This window comes from Eucalyptus grandis, chromosome 7, assembly GCF_016545825.1.
Source record: "Eucalyptus grandis isolate ANBG69807.140 chromosome 7, ASM1654582v1, whole genome shotgun sequence".
NCBI lineage: Eukaryota > Viridiplantae > Streptophyta > Magnoliopsida > Myrtales > Myrtaceae > Eucalyptus > Eucalyptus grandis.
In genome coordinates, this window is record NC_052618.1 from 19,818,229 (window position 1) to 19,834,727 (window position 16,499).

Genomic DNA, 16,499 nt, shown 5'->3' on the forward strand with positions numbered 1-16,499 from the left:
CCACCAAGGTTCACTGAGCGAGCGATCCATAAGATGTAACCTTCGGATCTCGAGAACTAGAGAAAGTCTTCACACCGCCGAGATGCTCTGAAGAAGACAAGGTAGCCTTGACTGTCTACCAGTTACAAGGTAACGTGAGTACTTTGTGGGAAGCCACCAAATGAAGAGTATTTCTCGAAAGTACGGTCCCAGAGTGGGATGCCTACGTTGAGGCCTTCTACGGAAAGTACATTTCAAATTGTGTGCGAGAGCAGAAAATGGCCAAGTTCCAACATCTTCGTCAAAGTCAAATGTTCGTGGACCAATATGAAGCAAAGTTTGCTGAGTTGTCCAAGTATGCACCGAGGCTAATTGAGGACCCGATAGACGGGGTGAAGAGGTTCAAAGATGGTCTAAGGTCAGAGATCAAGGACCCGCTAGTACCACTGAATCTCAAAGAATATGATGAGTTGTACAAGAGGACCCAACTGATAGAGAGGAATCTAAACGAATGGGCTGCCGCATTTGGGTCGCGGTTTGTGCCAATAGAGATAGCAACCAGTTTGGGAAGAGGCCAATAATGGGAGGAAAGTATTGCATTCCTCTCAACCAAGAGGGTGGAATTGGGAAGCCGGCACTCAACTCGAATGGCAAGTCGTGCGAGTACCCCCCCTCCCCCTCCCCTCTCGTCATTAATTTTCTGTTCTGTTCTGGCAGAGCACTTGCACTGTACACTAGATACGAGCAGTCTAAAAGAAAATTTGAAGTACAAAAAGGACTAATATAACGGTCCCTAGTATTTTCAAAAGCAGAAGAAAACAAAAAAACCTTGCAGATGGTAAGGTTCCCATGAGCTGATCAAATGGTTTGAAAGGCTCTCCCAAGAAGAATGTGATCTCCAAGCCAGCTAAATCCTCGAGATCAGAAGCAAATGGAGCATGATGGAATGGATAGTACTTGAACAAGCATGTATACAACTTTCAATAATTCAGATATAAAAAATAGGCTAATAAAAACTAGTGTAGCATGAAAACCAAATTGCAACTTAACAGTAGCACTGACAGTAGGGAAATCATAGTATGGTTATTCAATGCATTTCGAGTAAAGCTACCCAGAAAATGAAGCATGCAGGATTCATCTGACTAAACAAAATAACAAGATCTTTGCTCAATATCCCAGTAGGAGGTCTTCAAAGTACCGTCCAATACACACAGTTTATAAGCACATTCTAGGCAATGGAATCGGATAATTGCTATTAAAAGGCACGTCAAGATGGATTAGTATTGTTTCTTGCAGACCTTAATGGTAAAACTCACCGTTGCCAGGATCGAACACCTTGGTAATAATACCAACAGACCCAACGTAAACCTTTGATGTATTTCAAAACCTGCAAAGTAGAAATGCCATCAACCATTAACCTCGATACAAAACTGCAGTTGTAATAATTAGACAGATAGGAAAATACTAGCAATTGAGAACTTCACAAACAAAAGAAATAACAGTTATCCAAGGGCAAATGTACTGATGAGGCCACACAATCTATGAGAAGGAACTGCGGCCGAAACTGAAGCATCTGACAATGAGGAAATCATCCAATTGATAAGTCCATGATATATCTTTACGATGCTAAAGAGGTAGTAAGATAATAGCATTCTAGGACTTCACAAACAAGAGAAATTAACATTTTTCCAAGGGCAAATATATTGAAGAAGCCACACAATCTGGAATGAGGAACTGAAGTGAAACCGAAGCTTCTGACAACGAGAACTCATCCAATTAATAAGTCCATGACATATATTTACAATGCGAAAGATAGGCACTGTCAACATGAAAAAATCCTCCAAGTATCGTACCCACAAAAATATCAAGTCACAAGGAAACCGCCACTCTTTTCTATCACGCTCAAATTCGGTACCTAGTGGCATATGCATTTGAACCATGCAAAGACCAAATGCAACCACATAAGCATCTACTTGAGATACGTCAAAACATCTATTTGCTCTAGTAGGATTCAGATGGTACCAGCTTAGTTCACCAAAAACCATTTTGAACAAATGATGGAGCCAGAATGTTCCAGCTTAGTTCCTGGCATCAGAACATTCCAGCTTAGTTGACCCATACCCTTTTACCCAACAATAAAAAGAAAAGCTAATGCCCTAATAGCAACATTTCTTCCAGAATATCTAACTGTCATACTTAAAATTGTCTAAGATAAGCAGAAGAATAAATTAGCCTCATCCGAAGTCCAAATGCAGTTGACTAAATGCTATTCAGATCCTTCTTCCATAGAAATCACCAAGCAAAACATTGGCTGTGAAAACTATCAGGTATACTCCTAAATAAATCAATCTCCATAAAAGGAACACTTCCTATGAAAAATTAACGTAAAAAGAACTTCCCTCTTGATTCATATCAGAAAAAGGAATTATCAATGTCTTTCCTATTTAAAAGAACACAGTTACAGCTCCTCAAAGCTACATAACTTCCACATCCACACAGATTTGCAATAAAAGTAGACATCTAAATGTAAAGGAACTGCTATTAAGAGATTCAGAGTCTAAAGACTGCTTTACCATCCAAACAAACTAAATCAATGCCACAAATAATCACAATAATTAAAATCAAGGAGAGTAAGCACAGAACACTGTAAAACAAATATATATTAAGTTACCAAGACAAACAAGACGAAATAAAAGCAAAATAATTATGAGAAATAATACTGATATTAAAGTAAGTAAACTGAATGCTTCAAGATACAAAGAAAAAAATTACCGTTTCCTTCTTAACTCTCTCTATCTCCTCAGGAGTTGACACATGAAATTTCTCTGCATAATACCTTTCCTTGTATCCAGGCTCCCTTAATCTAACCTGATTCCAAACCATAGTGTATCAAACTCAAGAATTGATTATTTAGCTCGTAAAGCTTCTCATGTTTCCTTTGAGATATTATAATTCATCCACAAAAATAACACATCAAAAGTCAAACTTTTCAATTTATCTGACTACTCAAAATATGTAAAAGGTAGACCATTCTCTTCAGAACGCTTAAAAATGGTATCTTCACTCATAAAATGTTCACTTAAGAGCATACGGAAAAAAAGAATCACAGTTCAATGGTACACTGTGTGAAACTTAGCTTCTCCCATCAGCTCAGCGCCCCGCCTCCCCCCCCCCATAAAAAAAACGGACACAAGAAAAAATGAACATAGCAGAAATACTCTGGCCCCCAAAAAAGAGTAGCGTCAACACCATTTAAGCTCATGTATGGTACACACTGGAGTCCATAAGACATCACTCATCATATAAGACTATGCTTTCAGTTAGACAGCGCAAGAGTTAAATAATGCTAAAATCTATTGAACAGAGAGGTCGGAGTAACCAAAGCTAGGAAGATATAAAAGGAGCCACTTAAAGATTGATTCGTTCAACTTGTTAAGTGCACATCTTTTCAGTGCACCTGATCTCTTTATTAAATCCCAACCTACAATCAGAGAACAAAATCAAACTTAATGATAGTCCCCGCCCAAACAAAACCACATCATCTTTATTGATTACAGAAACTATGACTTGCCCCATATCAATTGCCTTTGATCAACTGAAAGTGCAAAACAGAAGATATTCAATTACCACACAAGTAAAGGAGAAAATCAACTCTTTGCATACCTTGTCAACAACTGGACTTTGTAATTCTTCTGATGACTCTTCTTGATCTAGATCTCATTTCTTCATTATTCTCCAATGCCTAGAGAAAATGTTGAGCATAAAGTTAAATAGGACTGAGTGCTGGCATATGTATTGTACTCACTAGTCTGTACTAAAAGTGTCGCATGCTTTAATTGATTATGAGTCCTGAACGACTATTTTCAATGGAATTAAAAAATAAATAAATAAAAAATATATTTCCACTCCACTTGTTCCACGAATAACACCAAAAGAAACTGAAAGAATTTGAATCATTCTTCGAATTCTCCATCACATGCTGCCTTACAAACAGATTGAATTTATAGCATTCGTAAATGACCAAAGTTACCTGCTGTATGCGAGCCTGCTTCTGAAAATTTTGATATTCGTAGACAGCAACAGAGTGGATAAAATGTTCTACTCTGTCTAACATGACCTGGACACGAGAAAGAAATTAAAACTCCTCATCAAAGATTGTCAATACATTAAATTTTACAAGAAATGAATAGACTAATGGATTCACACAACCATCACAAACTAGGATTTGTTGGATTTTCTACCAAAACCTTAAAATATATATATATGAAAAAATAGACTCTGCATATACCAACTGATTTGAGGTGTTCACTAAATAAAATCAAATTTGCAAGAGTTAAAACAAAAATATAAGAAAAAACGCAAAATAGAAAATGTCTTTCCAAAAACATACTGACAGAAAATAGTTATGGCAGCTAAAAATAACTAGAAAAGCCTTGTGGAAACCACATCCTAAAGAAGAAATAAACTCTTCAACAAACAAGAACATGTAACCCGAACAACTAGTATTAGTGCAACCAACCCACGAATTCATCATCCAACCACAACATTACCCAACTGGAAACTGCATATCAAAGGATGCATAATGAAACTACCTCGCCTGCTTCAGTAAGGTAACCTCCCATGGCAGTAAACCCCTCCTATAAACCATCACCAGTAAATTGATAGCACCCTGAAGAACAGAAAGATGCACAATGAGCATTCTAAGTCCGCATAATTAGTGAGCACACAGAATAAACCCAAGGAAAACCACCAGGTTAGCATGAAATCGTGTCTCTGTTAGGCGAAAAGTTGTGAACATCTTAGTTCGCGATTGCTTGCTGCCACGCTTAATAGTGATCTGATCAAAGGACCTAGAAGGAACGCACGCACGTACCCTGCCGTCGGGGTGAAAGCACGGATGGATGATCCTCGACGACGTCGGCGATCGAGCTCGGGTACCGATCGGCGAGCCACCGATAGAAGGCGGGGACTCCCATGGCGCGGCCGTTCTCCGGCGAGTCAACTCGGAGATGTAGAGAGAGAGAGAGAGAGAGAGAGAGAGAGAGGATGAGATGGTTCGAGAAGTTTGAAATTAGCATTATAATCTTTGAGAATCCCGGTTAGCTAGAATAATGGAAAAGATAATTTAATTTGTAGCCAATCACAAGTGAGTGTATCTCCAATGGTGTTTCAAAATCAAACTCAATCTCAATCAAAAGATCTTACTTTAAATTTTGTAGAGCGTTTCTTTTTTTTGCATTATTTAAATATTATGGATAGAATTGGATTTATTTTACGCGTCTAAATAGACGAGAACTTATCCATGCAAAAAGCTTATTCTCATGGCCTCATCATGCCACCTAATTTAATTAATGTTCAACTTTGGATACGGTGATAAAAATGTCTGAAACTATTCAAACTTTTACTAGTCATTGCTAGTGAGTGAGGACAATAGTCATTCATTGCGGACCCGTGAACTCTAGACCGCTAAAGTCTAAACTTGGACGGGATATAAGAGATGTGATTTTAGAGTGTATTTATTTCGTGAAAAATATATAATTTGTAAAATATTTTCATCATCCATGAAAATAGTATGAATTGTTATTGATAATGCAAATATTTTTCATTAACTAATTATTTCAAGTGATATAAGTGATTATTTTTAGAATAAAATACTTTCTAAGTCATTAATTTCCCATGAAATAAACAAAATCTGAATCTTTATGTTTAATTTTAAGTCTCAATTTGTAATTATTTAGGGCCCATTTGTTTGTATTTACTCGGGCGCGTTTGTTTATGTTTCGTTTCGAGGAACAATTTTTTACTGAAAAATGCGTTTGGTAAACTTATTCCGGAATAAAAAATAATAGAAACATGTTTGGTAAATTTATGTTTTTTTTGTTTCTTTTAATTTTTTAATTTTAATTTTCCTTTTTTTCTTTATTTTTCTTATTTTATTTTATTTTTCCTTTTTTTCTTCTTTTAACCGCTCACCGACCTCGGTCATGGCCGGCGATCAGCCAACGAGGGCCGGTGGCCTCGCCCGATCACGGCGAGGCTTGCCGGCCTCGCCGAGGCCGAGCCTCGCCGTGGTTGGGCGAGGCTCGGCCTCGGCGAGACCGAGCTCCCCAACCACCGGTCACCCGGTGGTTCGGCGTCGCCCGAGCCTCTCGCCGGGCTGGCGACGCTCCGGCGAGGTCGCCAACCATAGTCGAGGCCGGCAATGCTCGGCCTCGCCGGGCCAATCGCCGGCCATGGCCGAGGCCGGCGATCGGCCAAAGAAAAAGAAGAAGAAAAAAAGGAGAGAAAAATTTGTTCTTAAAAATTGTTTCAGAAACAAGAAACAAGTTTTTTTTTTATTTGTTTCTGTTCTAATTTTGTTCCCTGAAACAAAAAAACATATTTTGAACAAAAACGCAAACAAACGTGTTTATGTTCTTTTTTTTTGTTCCCCTGAACAAAAAAACAGAAAATCTGTTCATAAACAAAAAATAAAAACGCAACCATGCACGCCCTTATTTTGCCAATCTTAATTCTGGAAATTAAATTACAAGAGCCTCTCCCATGACACCAAGATAAATGTAGACATCAAACCGGCCGCCCTCACCGGAGTCTCCCTGCCCGGTCCGCAAATGATGCAATGCTCTTTGTCTTTATATTTATTTGCTAAGTTTGTCGGTCAAAGTTTTTATTTTTCTTTTCTTTTTTTCTCGTCGTGGCTATTAGTATTAATGAAACAAAATAGAGAGATCAAAGCGAAATCCCCTGTATTTCCATGAAAAATACTAACATCTCAAAATTTTCTTGACTAAATATAAAATATTTTAGAAAAGTACAACGATTCTAGGTAATTAATTTCTTCCGATTAAATTGAAGGGACAAATAATTTGCAATTAGAGTTCAGCAAATCTTTCGTAACTATCTTCATTTGAAGACGGACTTTGTCAGACTTGTGACTTTCGTTGATGCCGATACCCTGGTCCGGTCAATATTGTCGTCGACCGGGAGACCTAATAAAAAAATTTATAATATTCGAGGACTCGTTTGCACAAACTGGAAAAGATGATAGTAATACAATGACTAAAAAAGTCAACGTGTTCATGTCGTCACCTTCGCGCGTGCTACACTTCGTACTGTGTTCGCTCGAGATGCTGATTTCGCCCAAGGCTCGATTCTGATGTGATTCCCGCGAAGTAGCCTTGAGCTACTTTGCTTCCTTCTAGAGAACGATGACTAATTTTTGGTTCTTATGGCTTCTATGGTGGATTGTGTGTAACACCACCGGTTCTTCGTGCTTATTTGAGGAAGTATACCTTTGACTTTTACAGGTTTCAAAAATGGGAGTAACAAGTATTTTGGTCGGTAATGGTGTAAACCTTGGAGCATTCAGACAAGGGCTAGCAAAATTCTCTGAGAGTTTTAACACAGTTGAGAAGAATAAGCAGAGATGGCGCACAAAGTTCACCAAAGATGCAGATTCATCTGAGAAAAAGTAATGGAATTGAATGTAAGGTTTTGTGGGGATGGACTCTATCTATAAGGTACTGAAATGGCGACCAGTTACACTTCCAAATTGCATTACAGTACAATATTCCATTTACTGATAGAATAGATGAAACCGTGGGTTATACCCTATTGATTACATTAGATGGAAATTTCCTCCAACAGAAAGTTGAAAGTTGCATATTGAATGGAGGACTACTCAGGTGTGAATTTCCATTGATTACTCACAATGTGGAAGTGCAAATGACAGTAAAGTCATTCTGAGTTTGTCCAAAATGTGTGAGGTTTTGTGGTATTTGCTTATTGTAGATTTCTCCCCCTCTTACTCTAATCCTGCTAGATAGGTTTTCTCTTTTGCATATCAATGTGAGATCTTTGATGGAGATATACTAAATCCAAAGCACTGCGATTCACTTCACCCCATATTTGACAAAAGGGGACAAAAGCTACTTTGTTTAGAAAGTGACAGGTTTAAGATTGTGGAGTCATGATAGGAAATACCACCTTGGTCCCCTTAGTTTGCGCGTGTGCAGGTGACCACATATATGATTTACCATGAGCTGCCTCTATCAGTTCATCGAAGTGCAACAAGGAATCTCTCTCTCTCTCTCTCTCTCTCTGGCCATTCCATTGGAAAAGAAGGACAAACTTGGCCTTGAAGCCTTGAATCTGTACCTATATAATCATTCTACGCACTTTTATAGATCCTGTTAAATATGCAACTTATTGGAGGTAAACTGGCCTTCGTTTCCATCTGCAAACTTATTCATAGTGCTTATCGAAAAATCCCACTCTGGTGACTTTGATCCCTCGTTCACTCTTTGATATGAAAAAGCAATGTGTTCCATGGAAACCATTGACAAAAAGGAAACGAATTTCAAGCAAAGATGAGCTACCATACCACATAGTGACTAATGAGAAGTTTCCATTAACAGCTGTCAATAACCCAGATTTCTAGTGAATTAGAGCTTACGCTAACGTCTGAAATTCAGCAGCCCCGCCTGGCCTGCCAAGATCACTATTCGTTGAAGATGGAAAACTCCAGAGTAGGAATTATGACAAATACATTGTTTCGTAATTCATCATCCTAGAAAAGAATCAAGAACATTTTGATTTACACAAACTATACAACCGCCAAACATCACTCGACAAAAGTTTAAGAAGGAAAGAGCGATACTATCGCCATGGTAAGAAAAGTACAAAGATAAGAAAAGCAACACTCATGAGAATCAGGTCAGAATATCCACAAAGATCATTTTCCTTGGTCTCTTGATTGGGACTTCGAGAAGAAGACACCCCGCTAGTAATGCTAAAAAAAAAAGTGCCCGCACGCCGTTTCCACAATAAGCAATTGTTCGAGTTCTTCCCTATGCCGTTCCAGGTCCTAAGATGGTAAAAGATATAAGTTATCAGCCCAAATTCACTGTAATAAGCAATAAGGCAGAAAAATAAAACACGGCAATGTGAAATTAGCCAACTGACTATTGACCTTCTTTAAAGCAAGTTTCGCTTTTGAACTCCAGCAAAGAAGACAATAACCAATGCTAAAAAACCAAAAGGAAACCTTAGTGCTTGTTCAGTTGAACAAATCAGCTTGGCATGTACTAGATTCTGATGAAGTTACGTTGTGGTTTCAGTGGCAAAGCCAATCGTGTCCGTAAGTTTTAGTAGTCATGTCAGCTTCTGAATGCAAGTGCTAGAGGAAATTAAGAACTGTAGTGATCATGTACGAGATAAGAAAGGATCATCCGCAAATGGTGAGACCACGTATGGCCAATGCTACATCTAATAGCATGATTACAATGACTGCCGGAATGAGCACTAACCGAAACATTGTTTACCTCCAAGTCCTTCACCGCCTGCTCCCTTGATTTTTCTTTCTTTTGTCGAGCACGTTTCAACAAGCCTGTGCACATAATTCCCTGTTCATCAATACCAAAGCAAAAGATTAAGCATCACTCTATTGCTCGGATCCAAAAGTAATGGAAACTACAAAATTGTGTTAATCCAGTCCACCAGTAGGATCACATTCTTCATCAGATGTTTCTTTTTTTTTTTTGGTAAAAATTCTTCATCAGATGTTATTAAACCATAATATGGAAATCAGATGATACGATAGGAAGCTGCAAATAATTGTCGTGAAACGAAGGGCCTGTGGGCTAACTACATTTGGGGAATCTCCATCCCACAACACCACGGGATTTTAGTTTTCTTTTCGGATTAATTTGAGTTGCACGGAGGAAAAACCGAGGTCAACTTTGAAAACAGTATAACTCCATCCTTAGGGATGCTAAGTGATGCCAACTGTTTTGGTAATTTTTTTAAAATTGGATTTGTACTTTAGATTTTGATGGAAAAATAAAAAAGGAAAATTAACCGGCTTGAGAAGATAACACGTCAGCCGACGTCATCATTCTAGCCCAATTTGTGCCAACGTGGCAGTTCATATAAAAAAAATAAATGTAATATAGTGATAATTTAATGAATATATTACATTTAGGTTTCAGTTATTTAATTTTTTAAATATTATATTGTTGACATTTGAATTTTTGCCCAAAAATCATTTCCGAAAAATGGGAACTTGTTTCTCCAGAAAAATATTTCATGTCAAATTTTTGCATATAAATTATCTAGGAGTTTAGTATATATATAATGGAAGATGTTTTTCAAAAAAAAAAAATTAAAAAAGGGAAAATACCACCAATAACCCCAAACTTTGCCCTAAATGACACATTTACCTCAAACTTTTTTTGTAACGTGAAAAACCCCAAAATTTTCAAACTGTGACACATTTACTCCATCAAGGGCATTTTTGTCTTATTTTTCCCATTTTCCTTTTTTTTTTTTTTTTTTCTTCTTCTTCCCTTCGTCGACCATGGCGTAGCCGACGGAGGGAAGCCGACGCCCAGCGAGGGCTGCCCTCGTCGGCGTCGGGCGAGGGTTGCTGCCTCGCCTAGGGCGGGTAGGGCTACCCTCGCCGGATCGGGCGAGAGCGCCCTCGGCTGGGTCGAGCGAGGGCCTTTCCCCAGATCGGGTGAGGGGTGCCCTCCCGATGTCGCAAAGGGTACCCTTGCCAAATCTAGTGAGGGTCATCCTTGCCCGATTTGACGAGGGCCGTCCTCACCGGCGTCGGGCGAGGACGGCCCTCGCCCGACGCCGGGCGAAGGCCCGGCGAGGATGCCCTCGCCGAACTCGGAGCAAGGGTGCCCTCGCCGCATTTGGTGAGGGAGGCCTCGCCCAACCCAGGCAAGGGCTGCCTCGCCCGACGCCGACAAGGGCGGCCCTAGCCGGCTTAGGCAAGGGTGACCCTTGCCGGACGCCAAGAATTGGTAGAGGGAAGAGAGAAGGAAAAAAAAAAGTAAAAAGACCAAGATGCCCTATAATTTAAGGTAAATGTGTCACTATTGGCAAAGTTTAGAGTTTTTCATGTCACAAAAGAGTTTGAGGTAAATCTGTCACTTTGAGCAAAGTTTATGATTCCTCGTGGTTTTTTCCCAAAAATAAAAATAAAAATAAAAATAAAGAGCAAGTTGGGGCCAATGATCTAAATGTGACTAGCCAAGCCCAAGAGGTCATATTGAATTCAAATGGCAAGTTGGGGCCAAAATGCAATTTCCAAAAGTTGAGGGACCACTTTGCAAATTTTGCAAAATTTGTACCCGAGCCCTTAAATCATTGTCTCGGCCCCCAATTGAGTTGAAATTGAACTTGGGTCAGGTCTAATTAATCGAATCAGGTAAAAAGGACCAAATTGTATTTAATTGGGCATTCTCGGCCAAGAAAATGGCCAATTTTGAGAGACTCCTTGCAAAATTATATGAAGACAATTGCAAAAATGGTCAAGATCTTAAACTACTATACATGAGCTTGCTAATTGATCAAAAACCGCAGCCAAATTGATAGATTAAAGCACTCAAATCAGCAACCAAAACTCAGTCCACAAATATCCTCCTCAGCTACTCAACCAGCCCGATCTCTACACGTGATGGAAGACCATTATTGGTACTGCAAGTGGACAAACATTGGTTAAGGATAAGCTACTTAAGGCATGGGAAAATCGCACCAAATCCACACACTCAATAGGTGCAAAAGTTGAAATTTGGTTAAGTCAGGAAGTGGGTGAATTAGCTTAGTTGGCAGGCTTGGTAGGTGGACAAAAGACCGACCAAAAATCCCTTAATTCATGGGATAAGATCTATGAAGCAAGCTCTTTCAGAGCATGAAAGGTAGGAGACAAGAAGGAGAGGAGAGAGCGCACGGTCGTTCTCCAAAAATACCTCCAAAAGCAATTCAAGAAAGGGAGAACCCAGAAATTCAAGATCAACCTTCAGAGAGAAAAGTGAAATTTTCATAAACTTGCAGCTAAAATTAGCTAAAACCTTCAGCTAGAGAGTGAAACTTCACTCAATATATTTCCAACCATAGGTTGTATTTCCCAAATGGAGATCGGGAATGCCTCCTAAAGCCCCCCCCAAAAACACCCCGCTAGCTGGCCAAGAAACATTGAAAAATTTTCCAGGTGTTGAGCCCGATTGGTCACGAGTGAGAGAAAACGAGTATTTTTGAGATAATTGAGAGACAAAATAAGGAAAATATTGACTTTTACCCCAAACTAGAATACATATAGTTTGGTTTGGTGTTAATTTTTCCAACAAAAGAGATCCTGAAGTCTAATTTTAGAGGTTAACGAAAACCTTCGTTGTCAGTTCTTTTTATGTAGATCTCATTTCCAGTTTGAATAAGCCAACTTCCACGTGCCCTTCAAGGATAATTTCTTGGTTTCATTGACCAAGAACCGCTTGAAAAAGAAACTATGAAGCAAGGTAAGTATCCTAGATGTATTTTTGTTCGAGTTTGAACATGTTTCAAACATGAAAATAAAGAGGAAAATCGGTCTAGAAAACTGATTTTTGAGGCTAGAATTTTTATGAGTGTTGAAATCTCTTCAAGAGCCTTGCATGTTTGATTTGTTATGTCGATTTTCGTGCATTACTTGTCTTCATGAGCTTGAGGAATGTTATATTGGAGTACCCAATAATGCCGAGATTAGCTTGGCTTGGTCTTTAAATCTCCAAGTAAACCATGAAATCGTCCACGACTTGAGCCAAAACCAAGCCCATCCATATTGACTCATGGCTGGTCAATGTGGACTATGTATATATGCTTTTTGAAGATGTTGTTTTGATATGTTCAATTGATCATTCTATGTGATGTTTGTTGCATTTGAAAGATCATGTTACCTACTTTCACTTGGATCAAATAATGTTTCCTTTAGATCTCGCATGTGATGAGTGTCGAGGCTTGAATATGGGCATGCAACCTATTTGCTTGACTTGGGTTCAAACCTAGATTTGCAAAATCAACTCAAACCCACATATTTGAGACCGATTTCAACTTAGTTCTTTTATGTTTTAAGCTATGATTTCTATCTAATCTTGCTCCTTGCATGTGGTAGTATAATTTTGCTCCTATTTCGCTCATGGGGATCCTATCCCAGGGTGTGATAACAATGCCGTGTAATATTATTTGCCCAACTTGTATCGAGTCTTTCTTTTTCTGCATTACTTTCAAGTCCTTTTAATTTCTCGGATGTTTATTTACCGCACCGCTGTTCAATATTTCTTTTCTAGATTATGTTAGGATTAGTCTAGACATTAAAAAAAAAAAAAAAAAACCTACATAAACATTTGCATGAACACTTAGTTGTTTCATAAAAATCATAATTGGTAATTAAGTTTGTGTGACCATTTAAATAAATAACTTTACAAATTAGTGGTACCGTAAGGGCGCTAATAGAAACGTTAGTGTAAACAAGTCTCCGTTCCTAGAAATCTCTAATTGCGTAGGAATCGAGACAACACTCCCGCGTCTTGATTGGTTTCTAGTCGACCTTAATAGGCTAGTGACAATTCCTAAAAATACATAGGTTGTTAAGAATTAAAATATGAAATCCAATGTCATGCGAGGTATGAGCTTGGGAGAGCCCGCGCCTAATCCAAGGCCGTTGATCCGCCTCTTTAGGCAAATACCCCTAAACCTTCTTCCTTTTCTCCTGGACGGAAAAAGAGAAGTCGTGACATATATTTAATATGATCATTTGTATCATTTGAATATTGTTAAGATCACCCATATCTCTCACTCCTAGAGAGAGAGAGAGAGAGAGAGAGAGAGAGAGAGAGAGATGAAAATGTAGTCTTTGAGCAATATGAAAATGTTAAGTGTCATCCTTTTAATAATTCAAGATTAGGGACGACCTTATACATTTTCATATAATTTAGGAATTAAATTGAATATATTGAACAAATTAAAAGTTCATAGATCATATTAAACAAATTAAAAGTTTGAGGACCATATTGCATATTAAATTAAATTTTAAGAATTATTTGTATCACTTTCCCTTAGGGACGACCTTATACATTTTCATATAATATAGGGAATAAATTGAGTACGTTGAACAAATTAAAAGTTCATGGATCATATTAAACAAATTAAAAGTTTGAGAATTATATCGCATATTAAATCAAAGTTTAAGGATTATTTGTATCACTTTCCCTTAGAAAAATAAATGTGATATAGCAATATACTTAATGAAATAATTACATTTAGCGAATTTTTAAAGTTCAAAGGTGGGATCTAATAAAAAAAAAAGGTTAAGAGAACCTATTAAATATCTGGGATAAAATCATCTTATTGGCTTGACTAATTAGTTCCCATAAAGAGAGAAGGTAGAAGTTATTATTTTTAAAAGGAAATATTTTTCAAATTATTTATGTTTTACAAAATAACATATTCAAATGTTAACTTTAATAAAAATAATTTTTTTGTCAAAATATAAAATAAAGTTAAGAGTTCATATTAAATAGGGTTAATAGCACGAAAAACTCCAAATTAGTACAAGTAGTGACAAATTTATTCAAAACTATTTTTTTAACAACTAAAAACCCTAAACAATACACCTTTGACAACTTTACCCCAAATTAGTTCATTGGTGACAAATTTATTCTATATTAGTTTCCGTTAAATTTTACTTTTAAATTACTGAGTTGGATGACATATGCCAATTGACCGATATATCAATTTGAGATTTTACTATTCATTTGTCATAGATGTACCGATTTTGTACTTTTTATGATATTAATCCAATTTAACCGAGGGTATCAATTTGGGGCTTTTATTGATAAAAATAATAATTTGTAATAAATATGTTATAAGTGTACCGGTTTATGCTTTTTGTGGCCATATGTGATGAATTTGTCAAAGATATATCAATTTGGGATATTTAAAGATAAAAACTGCGTTAAGGTAAATTCATTACAAGTGTACCAATTTGGAATTGGAATTTTTCGTGATATCAACCCCATTAAAGCGAAAATTCCAAAAAAAAAAATAGCTTGAAGTACTCTTATTTTCTCAAATAAGAGGTTGATATAAATTTTGTTTCAAATAAGGGCTCGAAGTGGTTATGACTATTTCAAATAAGGGCCTAACCTCATCACCTTGGCTGTTAGCAAACAATTATGACCGATCAAGGGGTATTTTTTGTCTAAACACAATTTAATTATATTAAAACTTAAAAATATATTTTTATTTTTTTTTAAAGAAGGGGAACGCACAAGCCGAAGGGCTCCCTCTTGCTTATGGCTGCCACTCCATCGCCAATGGGGTAGCAAGAATGATCATTAGGGTCGCTGGCACTTGGGCAAAGGCCGACAACCCCCGCCAATTGGAGGCAAGGATCCGCTAGCCCTAGCCAAGGATGGGAGGGGGCAACAACCTTCTCCTACATTTGGGTGAGGGTCGCCACCCCTTGCCCTCATTTGGGCGAGGATTGATGGCCTTTGCCTAGCGCCTCCAGACCTAGGCGACAAGGTCCGAGGACCCTAGGCAAGGGCCCCTAGGCTGGCGCGAGGGCTAACGACCTTTGCCTAGATTTGGGAGAAGGTTGCCGCCTTCTCTCGTCTTTAGTGAGGGCCGCAGACCCTCGCCTTCAATTGGCAAAGGTCGCCAGCCTTCGCTTAGGCGCCAATGACCCCACTAGCTATTGTTGTTGCCCTACCGACAATGGGGCGGTAGCCATTAACGAGAGGTACCCTTCCCCCTTGTGTTTTCCCATTTTTTATTTATTTATTAAAATATTTGTTTTATTTAGTTTTTTACGAAAAAATAAAGAAAAAAATTAAAAAGACGAAATTACCCTTCACAACTTGTGAGTTCAAACTTTTATTTAAAACAATATTTACTTTAGGTACTTATTTAAGAAAATGAAGGCACTTTAAGCCTTTATTTAAAATATTATCCACTTCAAACCATAATTTGAGAAAATAATGGCACTTCAAACTTTTATTTGGAACTTTCCCTATTAAATATCGAAGAAAATTTAGGATAAATTTACCTTAGTCGCAGGACTCAATAAGGCACAGTAGGGGTGTAGGTGGTTTGGTTTAGTTCAGTTTTTAAAAAATAACTAATCAATAAGGAAATTTATTTAATCGAACCAAAATCCAATCCGAACCAAAACCAAAATTATGATTCGGTTCGGTTCGGTTCTTACTTTTGTTTTAATTTTTGTTTTGTTTTTTTTCTACATGCACTCCTTTCAACAATTTTTTTATTTAAAAAAATCAATTTTTAATTTTTAAAATTATTTTCCTTATCTTTCTTTTTTATTTTTATTTATTTTTCTTCTCCTTCATTGGCCAGTCATTGTCCATGTTGGCGCTAGCAAGGCTCAGGCCTTGCTAGATTCTGATGATCTTGAGCCTCTCCGACCTATGGCGAGGCCAAGAGCCTCACCTAAGTGGCCAACTGACGAGCTCGACCTCACCAAAATTGGGTGAGCTTAAGCCTTATCGGGTTGTGGCGAGACTCCGGCTCACCTCTAGCCGGTCGTCGACGGCCATTGTGGTCATTGACCTACCAATGAAGAATAAGAAGAATAAGAAGAAAAAAAAGAATAGAAAAAAAAAAAAAAAAATCGATTTTTTTTAAATAGAAGAACAAAATAAAAAGAAAAAAAATTAAATTTTATGGATTTGATT

General features: G+C 37.8%; 1 long non-coding RNA gene across 2 annotated transcripts; it reads right to left on the bottom strand.

Annotated features, from left to right (window-relative positions):
• Positions 1-1,355: 1,355 nt before the first annotated feature.
• LOC104452924 lies at positions 1,356-4,613 on the bottom strand. Of its 2 annotated transcripts, none has more exons than XR_005552884.1 (5): positions 4,572-4,613; positions 4,010-4,096; positions 3,643-3,721; positions 2,752-2,847; positions 1,356-1,366 (listed from the first exon to the last, which is right to left on the bottom strand). It is a non-coding gene; the product is annotated as an uncharacterized LOC104452924 (long non-coding RNA). The 2 variants fall into 2 exon arrangements; XR_005552885.1 differs by lacking the exon at positions 1,356-1,366 and adding an exon at positions 1,380-1,552.
• Positions 4,614-16,499: the final 11,886 nt, after the last annotated feature.